This window comes from Onychomys torridus, chromosome 22 (assembly GCF_903995425.1).
Source record: "Onychomys torridus chromosome 22, mOncTor1.1, whole genome shotgun sequence".
Lineage (NCBI taxonomy): Eukaryota > Metazoa > Chordata > Mammalia > Rodentia > Cricetidae > Onychomys > Onychomys torridus.
In genome coordinates, this window is record NC_050464.1 from 37436816 (window position 1) to 37455263 (window position 18448).

At 42.8% G+C, this 18448-nt stretch overlaps 1 pseudogene; it reads right to left on the bottom strand.

Annotated features, from left to right (window-relative positions):
* Nucleotides 1-18448, bottom strand: part of LOC118572228 — a 33956-nt pseudogene that overhangs the window by 3999 nt on the left and 11509 nt on the right.

Consider the following 18448-nt stretch of genomic DNA (forward strand, 5'->3'; position numbering starts at 1 on the left):
CCTTATCTGTCCCGCCTACCCACTGTGTATCTCAGGCTGGCTTCTTCTTTATTTTGATTGATTGATTGATTGATTGATTGATTAGTTTCTTTTTTAAGACAGGATTTCTTTGTGTAATAGTCCTGGATGTCCTGGATGTGCTGGAACTTGCTTTTTAGACCAAGTTTGCCTTGAACTCAAGAGATCTTCCTACCTCTCCACCCCAGAGTCCAGGGATAAAAACCGCTCATCACTCACTCTTCAAGGTGCTTGCTCCCTGGAAACATCTTTCCTATTAATCTGCAGCTTCCAGGGCTAAATAAATGATGTTCTCTGGGGATATAGTTATGTTCCATAGACAGAGAATACAATCACCAAAGCTGATTTCTTTCTAGATGAGCTTTATTAGAGGGCACAGCGAGTAGTGACCACAACCAGGCAGGCAGTGATGGTGTAGGCAGTCACTGAGGTGACAAGTCTAACAGTAAATACCTTTGTTCCCCTTGTTGTTTGGAGCCTGGGAGAAGCAGATGGCAGCCTGGCGGTCACAGTTGCAGATCAAGTTCTCACAGGTGTTGTTTCTGCCTGGAGAGAAACAGGAAAGGAAGCTGAATGGAGCCCCTGACCCTGCTCCCTGCAATTTGTAGCCAAAAGAAACCAGTGGTCCTCCCAAGGGTACAGCCTTTGGGTTGAGAGACAAAGCACACAAAAGGACATTGAGTTGTCCAAATTGCTGAAACACACTTATAATAAAAAAATCATTTGATGTGGGCTGGAATGACATTGTGGTTGGTAATGTGGTTGTCATAAAAGTGTGAGGGCCTGACCTAGAAGGCACAGGGCCCATGTAAAAAGCAAGATGTGCTTGGGGCATCTGTAACTCTATTTGGAAGTGGGGAATACCAGTCCCAAAACTTGGTGGTCAGTCAGACTAGCTAAAGGTGTGTGTCATGTTTAGTGAGAGACTCAGGCTCTAAAGACATGGTAGGCAGTGACTGAAGAAGAGACAGGTAGCCAAATCATTCCTATACATAAAAATATTAAACATGGATACTTAATGTTAAAATCCAGAAAACAAATATTAATTACTACTAAAATTACATGATTTAACACAATCCTCCTGCCTCCACCTCCCACGTGCTCGATGGCAGGTGTGAACCATGACACTCAGTTCATGTGTTCTGGAGATGGAACCCAGGACTCTTTGCATGCTACACAAGTGCTCTAGCCACTGAACTATATTACCAGCTCTCTGAATCCTCACCTGTAAAATGGGAAGAAAAAATCTTGCCCTGCATAGGTGTTTTGTCCAGTATCTGACTTTTAGCCAATGATGTTCCTTTCAATTGTTTAGTCAATATGGAATCAGTAGAACACAGCAGCTAACAGGAGAGGCTTTGGGCAGGCAAGATGGCTCAGGGAACAAAGGCCCTTGCTACCAGGTCTTAACCTGAGTTCCTTCCCCAGGACTCACATGGGTGAAGGAGAGAACAGATTCCGGCAAGTTGTCCTCAGACCTCCACACCTGTGTTGTGGCACAGGCATGCCTCCCCCAGAAATACATAAAACCTTGAAAAGTTGTTTAAAAAGATACTTTGGAGTGATGAAGATCTGTGTTCAAGAACCAAATGTCATCACTTCTAAGTTGGGCAACCTTGGGCAGGTGACCCTGCCTTCCTCATCTTCCACATCAGTGATCTCATCTATACTTTAGTATTCACGATTAGACTGTTGTGAGGTCAAATGAGACCAAGGACATGACTGTCCTTGTTACTTCCCTGTCCCTTCCCACATGCCAGGGTGTTGCACAAAGTTTAAATGGTCAGTTGGTAGAGCATAAGACTGTTAATCTCAGAGTCTTAAGTTCGAGCCCCACATTGGGCACCAGATATTGCATGAATTTTAAATGGTCTTATAATAAAGTCCCAGAGCCAGATATTGGGGTAAATGCTGAAAGACCAGAGAGACAAAGGAACAAGCTAATAGAGAAACTTCTCACCACTACAGAATCCTCAGACTGAATGGAAGGTGAGATCCTATCTTCATGAATCCTGACTGAAAGCCTCTGAATCCTCAGCTGAGAAGCTTCCTCAGTCAAAAATGCCCTAGTTCCTGTCTCTGCAGGCCTTATATCCCTTTCCCTGTCCAGCCATTTCACTTCCTCCCTAGTGCACGGATTAATGATGTCTATGCTTCCCATATACTGGTAGCAAAGGCATGAGATCTCAAGGGCTATGATGAAAGGTGTGTGCCACCACTGCCTGGCTCTGTTTCTCTCCTAGACTGACGCAGTCTCCTGTAGACCAAGGTGGCTTTGAACTCACAGAGATCCTCTGCCTCTTGAGTGTAGGATTAAAGGTGTGTGCCACCTCTACTGGACCTCTATTTCATCTAGTGGCTGCCTCTGTCCTCTGATCCTCAGACAAACCTTATTTGATGCACAGTATATCACCACACCAGGGATGCAGGGGCTGTGGGAATGTACAGCAGTGACAACTAGTGTTTAACAGATGGACCCACAAGACCCACCTGATGGGGAGTCCCACCTGGCAAGGCCATGGGGTCACTGGCTGTGGGAACCAATTGTTTTCTGTCAGTAATTTCTCTCATGTGCCACTACATATCTTCCCTAAGAACTGCTACGGCTGTTTTTGCATTGCTTGTGTGTTTATTCCATCTTTGTGCACATGTATAGCTGTGGATGTTCTGGAAGATGAGTTCTGTTTAGGCTGTATAATTTTGATGTATAGAAACAATACTAGGACATTTTATGTTACACTGACTGACATAGAATTCCCAGTCACAAAGACAGCCTTTTACACGGACAGCAAATTTTGAACTTCAGAACAAATTCAAAGCAGACTAAATTGCCCTGCAGAAAATGCTCAAAGACTAATTGCCAGATGTTGTCATTGCTAATCCCGGCCAGGCTGTTTACACTGAGACTTAGCTCCTTGGTGTAGTTCCCTTTCTGACAGCTCAAGGTTCAGCCAATTGTTTACTGTCTGGGATCCCCCACTATCTTAGAGCTGTGTGCATGGGTCAGTGTGACATTCCTAGCCCAAGAGAAACTATGTGACTTATCTTGTGTTGTGAGAATGGGTAGTGCCCTGAAAATGTAACTTACAATTGTCCAGAGTTTGGCTGTGAGGCAGCAGCGGCAGAGGTGTGGAGAGAGACCTGTGTGGAGAGCTGGGTGTAAGAGCTGTTACCATGAAGGAAGAGCTGTGTGAGGGAACTGTGGAAAGAGCAGCAGTGAGTGAGGGTGCATGTGTGTGTGTGTGTGTGTGTGTCAGTGTGTGTGTGTGTGTGTGTGTGTGTGTGTGTGTGTGTGTGTGTGTGTGTGTGTGTCAATGTGTGTGTGTGTCTGTGTGTGTGAGTGTCAGTGTGTGTGTGTAGAAGGAGCTGGGGAGAGAACATGAATATCTAGGCAGAAGAGAAAGAGATTTTCAGAGAGAAGAGGAGGCTGTGTAAGTGCGTGTGGAAAATGTAGCTGTATGTAAAGAGATGTAACTGTGTGGAGACAGAGATACTTTCAGAGAGATTTTAAGAGAGAGGATTTCTTAAGTTGATGTAAAAAAGAAAGTTATCATCAGAAATCATGTGTGTTTCCTTATTATTTACCCCTCAGACAGACAAAGTCTAGCCCTCAGATACATAAGAACTTTTCCCAAGCCTTCTCCACATTCCTGGATTTTCTTGCAGTTCCCTGGAGGTGGCCTTGGAGCAGGCTCTCCATAAGGCAACCAATACAGGGCCACCCAGAGTCCTGATGTCCCAGAGAGTAAACCTACCCCTGCAGGTGACCTCATTCCCAGAGCATGAATATGTATACAAGGTGATTTTGGGGTCATCTATGAGGGACTTGCAGTTTTCCAGCTTCTTGACCAGATCATAGCAAATGTCACGAATCTGGCAGCACCTGGAGATAGGAAGGAACAGCTGAGGGAGGAGATGGACCCATAGGAGGTCAGTTCACACCTGCAGTCTTTCTCAAGCATGTCAGGATGACTTAAACGTGGATGATCCACAAGTAACCTTCCTCAGGCTCAAAAATCTGTGATTTCTATTAAGCACATATTCATTGAAAGCCATTTCTGTGGAGTGTGGTCAGTACTAGCCTTTACTCTCAGAACTTGGGAGGCAGAGGCAGACGGATCTCTGAGTTTGAGATCAGTCAGGGATACATAAGTGAGAGCCTGTATTCAAAAAGTGATTTTTTTTAAAACAAAGCTACAGGCACAAAGTGAAATTATATATTCCAAAGCTTCACTGACATTTTAAAGTCAATGTTTGATGGTGTCTCTGATGGTTGGCCTTGCCCTAGTCTGGTGCCTGAGTCCAGCACTGTCCACCATTTACATCTCACACATTCTGTTTCAGTGACCACTAGATACAGGGTCCTCTTGAACTCATTTCTTTTTCCTTCTTCCTTCCTTTCTTTCTTTCTTTCTTTCTTTCTTTCTTTCTTTCTTTCTTTCTTTCTTCCTTCCTTCCTTCCTTCCTTCCTTCCTTCTTCTTTCTTTCTTTCTTTCTTTCTTTCTTTCTTACTTTCTTTCTTTCTTTTTTTTTTTTTGAGCTGAGAATCAAACCCAGGGCCTTGCGCTTGCTAGGCAAGCACTCTACCACTGAGCTAAATCCCCAACCCTTGATCTCATTTCTTTACGTGACAAGAGGTGAAAATACATGTTGGGGGTGCTGATGCATACCTTAAATCTCAGTACTTTGGAGGCAGAGGCTGCAAGATCTCTGAGTTCAAGGCCAGCATGGTCTCCACAGAGAGTTCTAGGACAACTAGGGCCACACAGAGAACCCTTGTCTGAAAACAAAACAAACAAACAATAAACAAATAAATAATAAACAAACAAAACAAAATACATGATATATGATGAATACGCATGCCTCATATTATTGCCTCATGAGATGTCCTGCTTGTGTCCTGTCCCCACCAACCCAGACCAGCCAGACTCCACCCAGATGGATCACTCACCAGTCTAAGTCTGCCACCCGATTTTCCCTGGTGGCATAGTCACAGTAGTGGCCATAGAGGCTGTACTCCGTCATGGGATAAATTGAAGGGATGTTGCACTGGAACACACTGTCAGACTTCCACCTAGACTTAGAGCTGATTCTGAATGCAGTAGCTCCTGCTGCAAGAATGCACAGGACACTACATCAGTCTCTCTTGGCTTTACCAGGGTCTGATGCCTGCCTGCTATCTTCCTCATCAGGAGCCTCTGAGGACCTCAAGTCCTCTTCAGAGTTCATATCAGGACGCTACAGCAAAGGAAAGAAACGGATATATGTCTGTCCAAAACATTAAGATGTAATCATGACGTTTTAAGTACAGATTACACAAAAATGCATGGTACATGGGGAGATATCATAGCTGATCTTGAACAGTGAAATTACAGATGAAAGCAACATTTTCAGAGTTGATGGACTTAAGGTCATGCCTGACAGGGTACCCGATCTGAGAATCAGTCTTCTGGTGGGGGTGACATCTGAACTATCAATTGGTATAACTGTAACTGCACCATGACCCACAACAGATCATGACCATCACTTATTGACACTTCCTCCTTGACTGCTATCAGCTGCTGCATGGAGAGAGGAGTGAATAGAGGTGTGTGTGTGTGTGTGTGTGTGTGTGTGTGTGTGTGTGTGTGTGTGTGTGTTTACCCAACACAGGTTGAAAGCAAGCTCTTGGGAGCACTTATAAATGTCATACTACACATGAGGAGGTCAGAGGACAGGCAAGCCTAAGTAGGATGTTATCTACTGGGCTAGGATAAATCTCCAGGATTAAATTCTATAGACATTGCCTTTTGCCTTGCTTGCCTGCTCATTACTCACTGTCAGGACAGACTGCCACCACACTGTGAACTGCCCTGTGCTCTCTGTGTTAAGGAGTTGAGAACACTCTCCAGTCAGCAGCCAGGGAAAAACTGAACTATTAATTCAATAACCCAAAAATTCTACCATCTCTTGAGTTTGAAAGCTACCCTACCCTAGCCTTAGTGGGATTCACCACAGTTCTAGCTGAGACCTTGAGCCAAAGAAGCAGCCAACACATGCTCATTGTTTTACACTGGAAGAATGAGAAAGAATCTGTTGTATGGCCATGCACAGCTTATATATAAGAATAATGGTAAGATCATCATTGCAATGTCAGCGTTTGACATAACAAACTGTTCATCAGCTGAGGAGTAGGTAAATAAGCCAGGATTCAGTCTGCAGTGGGCTACAGGTCACCATTAAAATGCAAGGGAAATCAGGTACAGTGGAACACACACTGTGAAATCTCAGCACTCTGGAGGCTGAGGCAGGTGGATATATGAATTGAAATCCATCCTGGTTCATAGAGTGAGTTGCAGGACAATCATCACTACTCTGAGAAACCTTCTCAGGTAAAATGGTAACAACAAAATACAGAATTGCAACCTCAAATCAGAACTTCGGGGGGGGGGGGAAGAGTGGGCAGCTGTGCATTGAAGACCAGGGAGATGGTGGGGCACCCAGGGCAGACAAGGGTCCTACCTGCGAGCAGAGTGATCAGCAGAAGGAGTTTCATCCTGAGTGTGTGTGGAGGACTCAAGTGACTTCTCTCTTTATAGTTCTGCATGTAATCCTAACACTAGGGAAGTTGAGGTAAGTCTTTGGCTAGAATGTCAGGTTGGAGGACAGCCTGAGTCAGAATTATATAAGCCTATAAAAATAATAATAAGGACCTGAGAGATGGCTCTGCAGTCAAGATCACTTGTTGAGCTTGTGTAAGACCCAAGCTCAGGTCCAGCAGCCACATGGCAGCTCACAACTGTCTATGACCCCAGTTCTGGAAGACCAAACCCCTCCTCTGGACTCTGTAGGCACTGCTCAGACACAGTTCACAGATGCACATGCAGGCAAAGCACTCATACAATACAATAAAAGTCAATATATTTAAAAAGAAAAGAAAACTCAAATATTCAGGGCACCTTAGGGCCAAGGAAATCAGTGTCAGGGCAGTAAGATGCTTTCTTTGCTCAGGTAGGTGAATGGAGTGGACTTTTCTAATGGGTCATCTGAGTTCAGGCCTAGAGAGTAAACATTCCAGATGTTGTGGACATGGGGGTCCACAACCCAAAGGCTATTAGGCCCCAATGAGAAGCCAAAACCAGAAATTCACGTGTGACCAGCCTGGGGGGCTGTTAAGAGAAGAAGAATGGGGGGCACTCAGAGAGGACAAGGTTCCTTCCTGAAAGCAGAGTGACCAGCAGAAGCAGTTTCATCCTGAGTGAGGGGAGGACTCAGTGACTCCTCTTTATAGTCCTGTAGCTGTGCTCTGTGTCCAGTCAGCACACGAGCCTGTGACTACTGTGTGTGTACACAGAAGTAGAATATGTGCACCCTCACACACAGTCCCAACCTGCAGAGCTGCTGTAGATGGTGACAGATCCTGAATCAGTGCTGTCACAGAGACGAAGAGAAAAGGCTAGCTCAACATCCCAACCAGCTCAAGTCAGTGACTGGCCATGTGCCAAGTCCCTCCCCCATGGATGCTTTGAGGTCAAAAGAAGATATAAACATTGCTCGTAGGATTGGGTCTGAGTAATACAGGTAGTGACATGTGGTTCCAGGAAGTAGAAGCTGGCCTTAACAATCCTCCATGTTTACTGTATAAACCATGTGGTGGTAAGTCTATCCCAAGAATCTCACACAACTTATGAGGTAGATGTAGTTACAAATATGATCTTTAATTAATTACTGTTTAATTAATGTGTGTGTAAGACACACACACACACACACACACAGAGAGAGAGAGAGAGAGAGAGAGAGAGAGAGAGAGACTGAGAGACATTGCAGAGATCACTTGTGTGCCCATGTGGAGGTCAGGGGATGATACTGTGGAGTCATTTCTCTCCTTCTACCTTTTAATGGGTTTCAGGAATTGAACTCAGGTCTACAGGCTTGCATCATAGTCTCAACTTACTAGGCTACAAACTCCATTTGAAAATTGGAAATGGGCAACTGTTCCCAAGACAGAGCCTGCCAGCACCCGACTGGAATAAGAGGCCAGTTGGCAGGCAGACCTCTTGCAGACAGGTCAGACTACCACTATCTACCACATGCTAAGACTACAGCCACTCCCTGAGATAGAGCCCACTAGCATCAGTTGGACTAAGAGCTGCTCCCTGAGACAAAGAGTCCATCAGCATCAACTAGACCAAGAGCTTCCACTGAATCAAGATTATCAATCAGACCAAGAAAGGATCCCTCAGACACACACACCGCTTATACCAAGTGGAGAAAGTGATGGGTAGACTCCAGTGCAAAAATACAGTCAACAACATAAAAACCAATATGGCTCAATCAGAACCTACATCAGCAAGAACTGAACATCCCAACACAGAAGAAACAGAAGATATCTACCATAAAAATGACTTTAAGAGGATATTAGAGATCTTAAAAGAGGAAATGAAAAATTCCCTTAATGAAATTGAGGAAAAGTCAAACAAAAAAATGGGGAAAAAAATCAGTAAAACCCTTGAAATCCAAGAGAAAGTAATTAAACAAGTGAGGGAAATAGCTCAAAACTAAAATGGAGACAATAAAGAAGACACAAACTGAGGTAATGCTGGAAGTGGAAAAATCTGAGTAAATGAACAGGAACTACAGATGCAAGCATAATCAACAGAATGCAAGAGATGGAAGAATATATTTCTGGCATTTAAGATACAGTAGAGGAAATAGATTCATCAGTCAAAGAAAACACGAAAGCCAACAGAGTCATGACCCAAAATGTCCAGGAAATTAGGAACACCATGAAAAGACCAAACCCAAACCTAAGAATAATAGGGATAGAAGAAGAAAAATACCAACTCAAAGGCACAGAAAATATATTCAACAAAATCATAGAAGAAAACTTTCCCAACCTAAAGAAGGAAATGCCTATAAAAATACAAGAAGGTTACAGAACACCAAATAGACTGGATCCAAAAAAAAAGACCCCTCACCACATAATAATCAAACCATTAAACATACAGAATAAAGAAAAAATATTGAGAGCTGCAAAGAAAAAAGGCCAAGTAACATATAAAGGTAGATTCATAAGAATAACACCTGATTTCTCAATGGAGACTCTAAAAGCCAGAAGGTCCTGGACAGACGTTATGTAGATAATAAGAGATCGTGGATGCCAACCCAAACTATTATACCCACAAAAACTCTCAATCAACATAGACGGAGAAAACAAAATATTCCATTTTAAAACCAGATTTAAACAATACCTCTCCACAAGTCCAGCCCTACAAAAAGCACTTGAATGAAAAATCCAACCTAAAGAAGTTAGATACACCCATGAAAACACATGCTATAGATAGTCCCATACCCACAAATACTAAAGAAGGGAAACACTGGTCATTAATATCCATCAATATCAATGGTCTCAATTTGCCTATAAAAAGACACAGGCTAACAGAATGGATATGAAAACAAGATCCCTGGAACTCCCATCTGGACCAGAGGTGAGTGCCTGGGGTTATAGTCAGAGAGGCAACCACCCCTGGGTCCCACCCCTGGGCACCATCCTGGGAGGACCTGCCCAACTTGGCCCCAGTTTCAGGCCAATCATCAGGCCCTGTGGGAAGGTTCCCCTTTTCCAAGACTGCAGGCAGACCCTGCAGTCTCCACACCCTGCCCCCACACCCATTTGCCCGAGACCCCAGCCACTTCCTGAGACTCAGAGACCAGCCCCCAGCTCCCATCCACCCGGAATTCCCATATGGATCAGAGGTGAGTGCCTGGGGTTATAGTCAGAGAGGCAAATGCCCCTGGGTGCCACCCTGGGCAACATCCTGGGAGGACCTGCCCAACTTGGCCCCAGTGTCTGGCCAATCAGCGGACCCTGTGGGAAGGCTCCCCTTTTCCAAGACTGCAGGCAGACCCTGCATTCTCCACACCCTGCCCCCACACCCATTTGCTCAAGACCCCAGCCACTTCCTGAGACTCAGAGACCAGCCCCCAGTTCCCATCCACCCCAGAACTCCCATCTGGACCAGAGAGACCCTCCAGTGGACACTACAACCTCAACGCCTTGCCCCCACACCCATCTGCTGGAGACCCCAGCCACTTCCAGAGACTTAGAGACCAGTGTCCAGCATTCCATCCTGCCCCGGAACTCCCATCTAGACCAGAGCTTCCATCCTATCCTGGAACTCCCATCTGGACAAGAGGAGCTCCCACATGGACCAGATAAGGAGACCCCAGGGACTTCCTGAGACTCAGAGTCCAGCCCCCAGCTCCTATCGGGCCAGCTCTCTCATCTGGACCAGAGCTCCCATCCGGCCCAGAGCTTCCATCTGGACCAGAGAGAGGCTCCCTAAATCTGTCAGCTCTGTCTGGACCAAGTACACTGATAAGACCAAGAATGAACCCAAGTGGAGATGGGCAGACATCAAGGCAGAAGTACATACAACAAAATAAAGAGCAATACAGAATCACCAGAACCTAGCCCTTCTCCAACAGCTAGACCTGAACATCACAGAATGGAAGAAGCAGAAGAAAACAACCTTATCAATACCATCATGGAGAGGCTAGAGCCTTATATAGAAGAAATCAAAACTAAAGTGGAGGAACAGACAAACAAAAAATGGGAAGAATGCTATAAAAAACTAGAGGAAAGGAAAATTAAAACACAAGAAAACAATAAGTCCCTGAAAGAAAATCATGAAAAAGCAAGGGAAACAGTCCAAGACCTGAAGAGGGAAATAGAAAAAATGAAGAAGACACTAGCAGAAGGAATGCTGGAAATAGAAAATCTGAGTAAACAAACAGGAACTTCAGATGCAAGTATAACCAATAGAATGCAAGAGATGGAAGAGAGGATCTCTGGTGCTGAAGATACGTTAGAAGAAATAGATTCATCAGTCAAATAAAACACTAAAACCAACAAAGTCATGACCCAGAATGTCCAAGAAATTTGGAACACCATGAAAAGACCAAACCTATGAATAATAGGGATAGAGGAAAGAGAAGAATACCAATTCAAAGGCACAGAAAATATATTTAACAAGATCATAGAAGAAAACTTTCCCAACTTAAAGAAGGAAATGCCTATGAAGATACAAGAAGCCTATAGAACACCAAACAGACTAGACCCCCCAAAAAAGTCCCTCACCACATAATAATTAAACAACTAAACATACAGAATAAAAAAAGAATATTAAGGGCAGCAAAGGAAAAAGGCCAAGTGACTTATAAAGGCAAACCCATCAGAATAACATCTGATTTCCCAATGGAGACTTTGAAAGCCAGAAGGACCTGGACAGATATAATGCAGACACTAAGATACCATGGATGCCAGCCTAGACTAATATACCCAGCAAAACTTTCAATCATCATAGATGGAGTGAACAAGACCTTCCAAGACAAAACCAGATTTAAACAATATTATCCACAAACCCAGCCCTACAGAAAGCACTAGAAGGAAAATTCCAACCTAAGGAAGGCAGATACACCCATGAAAACACAGGCAATAGATAACACCACAGCCGTAAACCCCAAAGAAGAGAAGTACACACACACTACCACCAAAAAATAAAAATAACAACAGGAACGAACAATCACTGGTCATTAATATCCCTTAATATCAATGGACTTAATTCACCTATAAAAAAACACAGAGTAACAGAATGGATATGAAAACAGAACCCATCTTTCTGCTGCATACAAGAAACACACCTCAAATTCAAAGACAGACACCTCCTAAGAATTAAAGGCTGGGAAAAGACTTTCCAATCAAATGGTCTTAAGAAGCAAGCTGGTGTAGCCATCCTAATATCCATCAAAAGAGACTTCAAACTAAAATCAATCAAAAGAGATGATGAAGGACATTACATACTCATCGCAGGAAAGATCCACCAAGATGAAGTCTCAATTCTGAACATTTATGCCCCAAACACAAGGGCACCCACATATGTAAAAGAAACATTACTAAAGCTTAAATCACATATAAAACCCCACACATTAATAGTGGGAGACTTCAACATCTCACTTTCACCTCTGGACACATCGGCCAAATTGAAACTTGACAGAGACATAATGGTCTTAACTGATGTTATGGCTCAAATGGACATAATTGATATCTACAGCACATTCCACCCAAACAAAAAAGAATATACCTTCTTCTCAGCACACCATGGAACCTTCTCTAAAATCAACCAGATACTTGGACACAAATCAAATCTCAACAGACACAAAACAATTAGAATAACCTCCTGTGTTCTATCGGACCACCATGGTTTAAAGTTAGATTTCAACAACAGAAAAAACTACAGAAATCCTACAATCTCATGGAAACTGAATAATGCTCAACTGAATCACCAATGGGTTAAGGAAGAAATAAAGAAAGAAATTAAAGACTTCCTAGAGATCAATGAAAATGAATACACCACATACCCAAACTTACGGGACACTATAAAAGCAGTGCTAAGAGGGAAATTCATAGCACTAAATGCCCACATAAAGAAGCTGGAGGAAATCTCATGCTAGTGACTTGACAGCACACCTGAAAGCCCTTGAACAGGAAAAGGCAAAGTCTCCCAGGAGGAACAGACGCCAGGAAATTATCAAATTGACAGCTGAAATCAATAAAATAGAAATAAAGAGAACAATACAAAGGATTAATGAAACAAAGAGTTGGTTCTTTGAGAAGATCAACAAGATAAACAAGCCCTTATCCAAACTAACCAAAAGACAGAGAGAGAGCATCCAAATTAACAAAATCAGAAATGAAAATGGGGACATAACAACAGACAATGAGGAAACCCAGAGAATCATCAGGTCATACTTCAAAAACCTCTACTCCACAAAACTGGAAAATCTACAAGAAATGGATAATTTCCTGGATAGGTACCACACATCTAAGTTAAATCAAGATCAGATAAACATTTAAATAGTCCAATAACTCCCTAAGGAAATAGAATCAGGCTTTAAAAGTCTCCCAACCAAAAAAAGCCCAGGACCAGATGGTTTCACTGCAGAGTTCTACCAGATCTTCAAAGAAGACTTAATACCAATACTCTTTAAATTGTTTTAAATATTACCAAACTCCTTCTATGAGGCTACAATTACCCTGATTCCTAAACCAAACAAAGATGCATCAAAAAAAGAGAACTACAGACCGATCTCTCTCATGAGCATTGATGCAAAAATACTCAATAAAATACTGGCAAACAGACTCCAAGAACACATCAAAACAATTATCCACCATGATCAAGTAGGCTTCATCCCAGAGATGCAAAGGTGGTTCAACATATGAAAGTCCATTAATGTAATACACCATATAAACAAACTTAAAGAAAAAAACATAATCATCTCACTAGACGCAGAAAAGGCATTTGACAAAATCCAGCACCCCTTCATGATAAAGGTCTTGGAGTGATCAGGAATACAGGGAACATACCTAAATATAATAAAGGCAACCTACAGCAAGCCAACAGCCAACATGAAATTAAATGGAGAGAAACTCAAAGCAATACCACTAAAATCAGGAACAAGGCAAGGCTGTCCCCTCTCCCCCTACTTATTCAATATAGTACTTGAAGTTCTAGCCAGAGCTATAAGATAACATAAGGAGATTAAGGGGATACAAATTGGAAAGGAAGAAGTCAAGCTTTCCTTATTTGCAGATGACATGATAGTATATATGAGTGACCCAAAAAATTCAACCAAGGAACTGATACAGCTAATAAAAACCTTCAGCAACATAGCAGGATACAAGATCAACTCAAAAAAAACAGTATCCCTCCTATAGACAAATAGGACAAACAGGCTGAGAAGGAAATCAGAGATATATCACCCTTTACAATAGCCACAAATGATATAAAATACCTTGGGGTTACTCTAACTAAGCATGTGAAGGACCTATATGACAAGAACTTTAGGTCCCTGAAAAAAGAAATTGAAGAAAATGTCATAAAATGGGAAGATCTCCCATGCTCATGGATAGGCAGGATTAACATAGTAAAAATGGCAATCTTACCAAAAGCAATCTACAGATTCAACACAATCCCCATCAAATTACCAACACAATTCTTCACAGATCTAGAAAGAATCATACTCAACTTCATATGGAAAAACAAAAAAAACCAGGATAGCCAAAAGAATCCTGTACAATAAAACAACCTCTGGGGGCATCATGATCCCAGACCTCAAGCTCTACTATAGAGCTACTAAGAGTAATAAAAACAGCTTGGTACTGGCATAAAAACTGGCATGTGGACCAATGGAATTGAATTGAAGACTCTGACATTAACCTGCACACTTATGAACATAATATTTTTGACAAAGAAGCCAAAAATGTACAATGGAAAAAAGAAAGCATCTTCAACAAATGGTGCTGGCATAACTGGATGTCAATGTGTAGAAGGCTGCAAATAGACCCATATCTGTCAGCATGCACAAAACTTAAGTCCAAGAGGATCAAAGACCTCAACATAAATCCAGTTACTCTGAACCTGATAGAAGAGAAAGTAGGAAGTACTCTTGAACACATTGGCACCGGAAATCACTTTCTAAATATAACACCAGTAGCAGAGACACTGAGAGAAACAATCAATCAATGGGACCTGTTGAAACTAAGAAGCTTTTGTAGAACAAAGGACACGGTCAACAAGACAGAGCAACAGCCTACAGAATGGGAAAAGGTCTTCACCAACCCCACATCTGACAGAGGGCTGATATCCAGAATATATAAAGAACTCAAGAAATTAGACAACAAAATGCCCAACAGTCCAATTTAGAAATGGGATATAGAACTAAACAGACAATTCTCAACAGAGGCAGTTCAAATGGCTGAAAGACATTTAAGGAACTGCTCAACATCCCTAATTATCCAGGAAATGCAAATCAAAATGACTCTGAGATACCACCTTACACCTGTCAGAATGGCTAAGATCAAAAGCACAGAAGACAGCTTATGCTGGAGAGGATGTGGAGCAAGGGGAACTCTCCTCCATGCTGGTGGGAATGCACGCTTGTACAGCCACTTTGGAAATCAATATAGCACTTCCTTAGAAAATTGTGAATCCATCTCCCCCAAGACCCAGCAATACCGCTCTTGGGCATATACTCAAAGAATGCTCAATCATACCACAAGGGCATTTGCTCAGCTATGTTCATATCAGCATTGTTTGTAATAGCCAGAACCTGGAAACAACATAGATGCCCTTCAACTGAAGAATGGATAAAGAAAATATGGTACATATACACAATGGAGTACTATTCAGCAGAGAAAAACAATGACATCATGAGGTTTGCAGACAAATGGATAGATCTAGAAAAAATCATCCTGAGTGAGGTAACCCAGACTCAGAAGGACAAACATGGTATGTGCTCACTCACAGTAGGATACTAGATGTAAAACAAAGATGACTAGACTGCTACACAACTCCAGGGAGGCTACCTAGAAAATGGGACCCTAGGAAAGACACAGGGATCACCCAATGACAGAGAAATGGATGAGATCTACATGAACAACCTGGATGACAGTGGGATTAATGAAGGGCAAGATTTGAGGGAAAGAAAGCTTAGGGGAGCAGGATATCCCAGCTGGATCAAGAACAGAAAGGGAGAATGAGGAATAACAGACCATGATAAATGAAGACCACATGAGAACAGGAATAGGCAGAGTGCTTGAGAGGTCCCCAGAAATCCACAACGATACATCCTCTGTAGACTGCTGGCAATGGTTGAGAGAAAGCCTGATTTGACCTTGTCTGGTGATCAGATGGCTAAACACCCTAACAGTCATTCTGGAACTTTCCAATAACTGATGGAAATGGATGCAGAGATCCCCACCCAAGCCCCAGGTGGAGCTCCAGGAGTCCAATTTTCTAGAAAGAGGAGGGACTGTAAGAGCGTGAATTTTTGGGACCAAGATTGCAAAAAGCACAGGGACAAATAGCCAAACGAATAGAAGCACATGAATTATGAACCAAAGGCTGTGGAGCCTCCATCTGGATCAGGCCCTCTGGATAAGTGAGACAATTGAATAGCTTGAACTGTTTGGGAGGCATCCAGGCTGTAGGACAAGGACCTGTCTTTAGTGCATGAGCTGGCTGTTTGGAACCTTGGGTTTACACAGGGACACATTAATCAGCCTAGAAGGAGGGGACTGGACCTGCCTGTACTGACTCCACCAGGTTTAAATGAATCCCCAGGGGAGTCTTGGCCTTGGAGGAGGTGGAAATGGAGGGGAGGGGATAGGAGGGAGGTGGGGGTGGGAGCGGGAGTGGGAGCAGGGAAGACAGGGGAATCCATGGCTGATGTGTAAAATTAAAACACAAATATAATAATAAAAAAGAATCATGAAAAAAAGAAAACAAGATCCATCCATTTGCTGCATGCAAGTAACACACCTCAACTTCAAAGACAGACACCACCTCAGAATAAAAGACTGGGAAAAGACATTTCAATTAAATGGATTTAGGAAGTAAGCCAGTGTAGCTATCCTAATATCTAATAAAATAAAACTTCAAACAAAAATCAATCAGAAGAGATCGGGAAGGACACTACATATTTCTCACAGGGAAAATCCGACAAGATGAAGTCTCAGTTCTGATTATTTATGCCCCAAATACAAGGGCACCAACATTCATAATAGAAACATTACTGAAGCTTAAATTGCACATCAAACCCCACACACTAGTAGTGGGAGATTTCAACACCCCACTCTCACCAGTGGACAGGTCTGCCAGGCAGAAACTTAACAGAGAAATAAGGGAACTAACAGACATTATGATGCAAATAGACTTAATAGATATCTACAGAATATTCCACCCTAACACAAAAGAATATACCTTCTTTTCAGCATCCCATGTAACCTTCTTCAAAATCAACCACATGCTTGGACACAAAGCTAATCTCAACAGATACAAAAAAACTGAAATAACCTCAATAACCTCCTGTATCTTATCAGGCCACCATGGCTTAAAGTTAGATTACAACAACAACAAAAATTATAGAAAGCCTACAATCTTAGTATTGTTTCTATACATCAAAATTATACAGCCTAAACAGAAATCATCTTCCAGAACATCCACAGGTATAAATGTGCCCAGAGATGGTATAAATATACAAGTAGTGAGAAAACACCCATAGCAGTTCTTAGTGGAGAAATGTAGTGGCACATGAGAGAAATTACAGATAGAAAACAACTGGTTCCCACAGCCAGTGACCCCATGGCCTTGCCAGGTGGGACTCCCCATCAGGTGGGTCTTGTGGGTCCATCTGTTAAACACTAGTTGTCACTGCTGTACATTCCCACAGCCACTGTAGCCCTGGTGTGGTGATGTATTGTGTATCAGATAAGGCTTGCCTGAGGATCAGAGGACAGAGCCATCCACTAGATTAAACATAGAGGCCAGGCTGTGGTGGCACACACCTTTAATTCCAGCACTGGGGAGGCAGAGATCCATCTGGATCTCTGTGAGTTCAAAGTCACCCTGTACTACATGAGATTGACTCAGTCTAGGAGAACAACAGAGCCAGGCAGTGGTGGCACACACCATTAGTCCCAGAACTTGAGATCTCATGCCTTTGCTACCAGTATTTGGGAAGCACACACGCCATTAATCCCAGCACTAGGGAGGAAGTGAAAAGGCTGGGCAGAGAAAGTCATATAAGGCGTGAGGAGACAGGAACTAGAGCATTTTGGCCAAAGAAGCTGTTTGGCTGAGGCCTCAGAGTCTTTCAGCCAGAGGATTCATGGAGATAGGCTCTCACCTTCCATTCAGACTGAGGATTTGGTAGTGATGAGAAGTTTTTCTAGCGGCTTGATCCTTTGTCTCTCTGATCTCTCAGCATTTTCCTAAATATCTGACTCCAGGTTTTTATTATAAGACCATTTAAAATTCATTCAACATCTGGCTCCCAGTGTGGGGATCGAACCAAAGACCCTGAGATTAAGTGTCTCTTGCTCTACTGGCTGACCATGTAAAATTCGTTCAACGCCCTGGGCAGGTTTTGTACAGGACACAGAAGTACAAAAACAGTCACCATTTAGAGGTCATTTCCTTCGTCTTATTAGACCTCACAAAATCTTTTTCAGGTAGACATTAAAACATAGATGAGGCCTCTGATGAGGAAGACCAGGAAGGCAGGGTCACTTGCCCAAGGTCTCCCAGCCCAGAAGTGATGGCATTTGGTTCTGGAAACAGATCTACATCATTACAAAGCCTCTGTTTAAAAACACTTTAAGTTTTTATGTATTTCTGAGGGAGGATGCATGTGCCACAACACAGGAGTACAGATATGAGGACAACATGCAAAAGATTGTTCTCTCCTTTGACCTTGTGACACCTGGGGACAGAATTCAGGTTCAGACTTGGCAGCAACTGCCTTTATTTCCTGAGCCATCTTGCCTGCCCAAAGCCTCTCCTGTTAGCTGCTGTGTTCTACTGATTCCATATTGACTAAATAATTGAGA